Source organism: Mesoplodon mirus (genome assembly GCF_964341445.2).
Source record: "Mesoplodon mirus genome assembly, chromosome: 2".
NCBI lineage: Eukaryota > Metazoa > Chordata > Mammalia > Artiodactyla > Ziphiidae > Mesoplodon > Mesoplodon mirus.
This window is the reverse complement of record NC_138977.1, coordinates 136,016,310-136,022,309: the sequence shown is the minus strand read 5'-3', so window position 1 is coordinate 136,022,309 and position 6,000 is coordinate 136,016,310.

Below are 6,000 nucleotides of genomic sequence, written 5' to 3'. Positions count from 1 at the left end.
CAGCCTCATCTGTGTTTTGACTCCCTTGCTTCAATCAAAACTCACCTTTTGAGCCTTCTTCCCCTCAAATGCTTCTTTTCTACGAGGTACTTCAATCAACTAATCAACAACTAACGTTCACTAATGTATTCACTTTGTATAGTGATTGATAAGCTTCTACTCTGAGTATCCATTAGTAAGGGACACCTTTTGAAGATGGTGCCTTTAACCCAGAGCAGTGGCTACAACAGTGTCAAGCAGCGGGGGAAGTAAATGGTTTGGTTTCGGAGAGATTTGGGTTGAGATCCAGACTTGTTATGCACTAGTACCTCTGGATACATTGTCTATGTCCTAGGAGGCTTGTGTCTTATTTTGATGAAAGTGTGGATAATAGTGTCTAAATTTTCCTTCTTTCAAAAAAATATGTATTTAGTGTCTACTATTTTTGATGATTAAATGAGAAGAGGTTGATTAAAATATTTAATACAATGACTAAATGTAATTTCCCTAAAAACATTAAAAAGACGGTGAAAGTTTCTGGGAAGATAGTTTTTTTGTTGTTTGTTTTGTTTTTTGCGGTACGCAGGCCTCTTACTGCTGTGGCCTCTCCCGTTGTGGAGCACAGGCTCCGGACGCGCAGGCTCAGCGGCCATAGCTCACGGGCCCAGCCGCTCCGCGGCACATGGGATCTTCCTGGACCGGGGCACGAACCTGTGTCCCCTGCATCAGCAGGCAGACTCTCAACCACTGCGCCACCAGGGAAGCCCTGGGAAGATAGTTTTGAATTGTGTAACTTTTGTTCTCCTTCAATTCATATCATAAGTTAGTTGTTTAACCAAAGGGGGTCTGGCTTTGGGTGACATGTATCTAATATGCTTAAGAAGTTGTCTGGGGACATTGAAATCTGATTCTAGTGAAACACAGTAGACAATCCTACCTCAGGAAAAGTTCATCTAAGGTTGAGAAGATGGGCAAGTGCTTTAAATTCAAGATGACTTCTTAACAGTGAATGAATGAATGGCTTCTTAGGTTAATAGCATTGATGACACATAGATTTAGGGGTAAGAACTGTGTTCTGGGGGTTAGGCATCTAGGGTTTAAGTCTTGGGTTTGTTGGTTAATTATTACATGCCCTAAGAAAAGTCAGTTAAACTTTCCATGCCTTAATTTCTTCATTTCTAAAGTGTTTGGGGTGTAGCAGTTTATCTCTAAGATTGTCTCCATGTCTAGCATTCTCTACAAACTTGTTCTCGTATCTTCCTTAAATGTCTCATTTTAAGAGCTGCCATTGCACAGATTATATTTGAACCAAGGCTTGATAAAACCTTTGTAAGCATTTCAACTTCTTTCTACATTTCATTTTGCTGACCTTTCTCCTTCTCTTCTGTTACCTTTTCTCACTCTCACTCTCTCTGTTAAATCTCTTGTATTGGATAGGCCAAGCTATGAATAGAATGTACTTTATATATGGCTTGCTAGACAATTGCATCCTTGAGGGATTCTGTCAACTGCTTTGTTAGTATAAAGACAAGGAGAAGAATAAATCAGACAAATGAGTGGGATGCATTATGGGAAGAATAGGGAAGGAATGGTTTCTAAGCAATCCACAGTTCTAGGACGAGAGCAAGATATTGTGCTGCATGTTAGCAGAAGGAAAGAGAGCACAGCAAAGCTATGTGGCTTGTCCAGTAGGGCATAATAAGAGTAAAGGCCAGTATTTAATGAGTTTTCACCAAGTAGAAGGGACTGTGCTCAGTGCTTTACTAAAACCTTAAGAAGAAGATACACTTCATAATCTGACAAAGACGAGGAAACTGAGGTCCAGAAAATTTAATTTTATTACCCCAAATCACACAGTTAGGAAGTGGCATAATCAGCATATGGATTCAAGCTATGTGGCTCCAAATCCAAGGCTTTTTGTCACTATAGTCATGGCTTTCCAGGACCTAAAAATATGAGTTTGGACAGAAATGAGGTATGAACTCTACATGGTGTGGACTTGAATGTGACAGACAGACACAGAGCAAATCAAAAGGAAGCTAAGATGTGTTAGATTGGGAAGGACAGTTCTTTCTATTTAATACAGAAGCCTTTTGTTGGGGGCGGGGATGGGGAAGGTTGCTTTATCTGCTGCTTATGTTAGAGTAAAAGAGACCGTAGAATATTATCTATACCTTGGCATCCATAGGTTTTCTGATGTTAGTCACAGGTAGCATGGAAAAACAATAGGTAAAAATGCATACTAGGGCTTCCCTGGTGGCGCAGTGGTTGAGAGTCTGCCTGCCGATGCAGGGGACGCGGGTTTGTGCCCCAGGCCGGGAAGATCCCACATGCCACAGAGTGGCTGGGCCCGTGAGCCATGGCCGCTGAGCCTGCGCGTCTGGAGCCTGTGCTGCGCAACGGGAGAGGCCACAACAGTGAGAGGCCTGCGTACCGCAAAAAAAAAAAAAAAAGAATGCATACTAAAATGAGAAAGAATATATGTGTTCATGCGTGTGTGTGTGTGTGTGTGTGTGTATTTGCTGACATGTATTTGGATGACTCACTGAGAAGATAGGTTAATGAATTCACTGAATTTTTCAGTTGTTTAAAGAATAATCTACTCTCTTGCCTTATGCCAGACTAAAAGGGCTTTGTAAACAGTCACATAAAAAGTAAGATAGGGCTTCCCTGGTGGCGCAGTGGTTAAGAATCTGCCTGCTAATGCAGGGGACACGGGTTCGAGCCCTGGACCGGGAAGATCCCACATGCCGCGGAGCAGCTAAGCCCGTGCGCCACAACTACTGAGCCTGTGCTCTAGAGCCCGTGAGCCACAACTACTGAAGCCCGCACACCTAGAGCCCGTGCTCCGCAACAAGAGAAGACAGCGCAGTGAGAAGCCTGCACACCACAACAAAGAGTAGCCCCCGCTTGCCACAACTAGAGAAAGCCTGTGTGCAGCAACAAAAACCCAATGCAGCCACAAATAAACAAATAAATAAATTTATTTTAAAAAAGTAAGATAAAACATACCAAACTGTGTTGTCCTTGAACCTCTCTTCATACACTTGTTTAAAATTAATGTACTTAAACAGAATGACCCACGTATCTGTGGCACCCAGAGGCTTAGAGCTATATATAACACATATTAATAAACTAGGAGAATGTGGTTCCTGCCACACTCATTTTGGTTTTGTCCTCCTGACGGGGCTCTTGCTGTCAGAGGCTTCTTCTCAGATAATGAAAGGCAATGCAAGACATACACATTCATTCCTTCCTCCCCTCAATCCTCTGTCCTGTCATCTCAGAGCAACAGAACCTTCCATTAGTGTTCACTTTAATAAGCCAATTTCTTTGGGTTTATAAGTGACAGCTTTTAAATCAGTGGGAATCCATGCCATTGGGGGTATCTACATGTTGCTCTCTCACAATTAGGTTTTTTTTTTTTTTTTTTTTTTTTTTTTTTTTTTTGCGGTACGCGGGCCTCTCACTGTTGTGGCCTCTCCCGCTGCGGAGCACAGGCTCCGGACGCGCAGGCTCAGCGGCCACGGCTCACAGGCCCAGCTGATCCGCGGCATGTGGGATCTTCCCGGACTGGGGCACGAACCCGTGTCCCCTGCACTGGCAGGCGGACTTTCAACCACTGCGCCACCAGGGAAGCCCTCACAATTAGGTTTTAATTAGCAAGGTAACTGCTAATTTTTAGAGAATGCAGCAGGGCCTGTTTCCTTTCCCTCCCTATTTTGGTAACGTCTGGCTGGTAATGGACCCGTATGTTTTATCAGGATATACCTAAATAATGTCAATAATATCAACAAGGAAGTAAGCCAGAGTGAATCCCACTAGAACTTCTACATAGATTTCCTTTCTCATTCTAATTCTGCCCTGTATGTATGTTCTACTTCTGTGACTTATGGATACATATCAAGAAAACTTTGTAAAGTTATGGTTTTTAAATTCATGTTTTCATTTTCATTCTATTTAAGTAGTTCAGAGCTGTTAAGAAAGAAGAAATAAATCTAGGCAAAAGTTACAGGGAAAAACCCAGTTTTTTTTAATGAAGACAATCCTTTTTCACCTGGGGACTCAATATGAGGGTATGTCAAACCATGGCTGTTTGCTGGGGCAATGCTGGCCACTTTCATCTTTTCTGTAGAGTAGAGGATGTTTAGTGGGAGCACTGAGGTTTGCTTTTGTCCTCAACAGCCCGTGTGGCATTTTGTCCTTCCAATTACTTCCAGAGCACCTGACCATCAGTATCGTTACACCACACATGCTATTGGTGGTGGACTCTCCAAATCTCTTTGTCCACAGCCCACAAATCATATGGAGAAGACTTTTGAATTAGCTCAGAGTGGGCTGTGGTGAGAGTATATATCATTACAAACCCACTGCTTGAAAGCTCAGCTACAACTAGTAAGGGCAGGCCAGCTTCTCTAACAAATAAAAGTAGAAATCTAAAAGTTCAAAAAATCATTTATTTGTCTCTTATATAACAGTCCAGGCAGGTGTTCCCAATTTTATGCTTCTTTCAGAATCATCCCATAAAACTAACTTCATGTAAAACTCCTAATTATGAAAGATAAACTATATGAAAAAAAAAACTTTTCCGCTCTAGTACCATACATACTCTGTTCTTTGAAAGTCCACAAAACACGTGCGTGTAAGATGTTTGAGGTTAATTGCTGTGTTGTTGTGTTATTTAAAAAAATTGAAGCCTCGGGACTTCCCTGGTGGTGCAGTGGTTAAGAACCTGCCTGCCAACACAGGAGACACAGGTTCGAGCCCTGGTCCAGGAAGATCCCACACACCGCGGAGCAACTAAGCCTGTGCACCACAGCTACTGAGCCTGCGCTCTAGAGCCCACGAGCCACAACAACTGAAGCCCGCGGGCCTAGAGCCCATGCTCTGCAACAAGAGAAGACACTACAATGAGAAGCTCACGCACCACAAAAAAGAGTAGCCCCCGCTCGCCGCAACTAGAGAAAGCCCACGTGCAGCAACAAAGACCCAATGCAGCCACAATAAAATCAATTAATTAATTAATTAATAAAATAAAATTAAAAGATAAATAAATGAAATTAAAAAATTGAAGCCTCAATTTGACTTGGGAGTCCATCCTTGTGGGCTGCTATGAAACAGCAGCAGACTGTCTAGTCTGGAATCCAGCTCTCAGAAATGTGCCCTTTAGAATCAGAAGGGACCACAGATCTAGCCCTGGAGGAACAGAAAATGAGTGAGTGCTACTAAAAAACAAGTTTGTGACTGCAAATTAAAGAATCATTCTGAGATCAGAGTAAACTTCCTATTGGTTATAAATGCGTGTTTTTTTTGTTTATTTTGCGGTGCACGGGCCTCTCACTGTTGTGGCCTCTCCTGTTGTGGAGCACAGGCTCCAGACGCACAGGCTCAGCGGCCATGGCTCACGGGCCCAGCCGCTCAGCGGCATGTGGGATCTTCCCAGACCGGGACATGAACCCGCGTCCCCTGCATCGGCAGGCGGACTCCCAACCAGTGCGCCACCAGGGAGGCCCTCAGTGCATGTTTTCTTATTGGAGTATGATCATTGTTACTGAGGCAATTTTTGAAAATGAATAAAAAAGAACGTGTGTGTCAGGATTTAGCCAGATGAGTGATGTTCTTGCTTCTCAGTGTCATGGAGGTGGCCAGCTGCTGAAGAGATTTTTGTCAGTAAAGTTATTTCACATTGAGGTCCCAATCTTCCTGGATTTTCTGTGGCTCCTCCTGGCTGTGTAACTTAGAGGAAGTAGAAGTGTGATTATGTTTTGTCAGGAAAGAAAGCTAGCATAGAATTTCAGCTCAATACCAGCAACTTGCACTTTGACAGTGCCATACAGCTTTCACTGCAAACTTTCTAATTAATTCAAGCTTCACTGAATTCTGACTTGTACTATTTGGAGCTTGTTTTTGGTTAATTATTTTGCTTTCCAGACCTCTGTTGTTGAAATATCAAATGCGTTATTTGTAAGTAATGTTGGCAACTTTTCTTCTTTTATGGCTGCTAACATTCTTTCCCGTGGT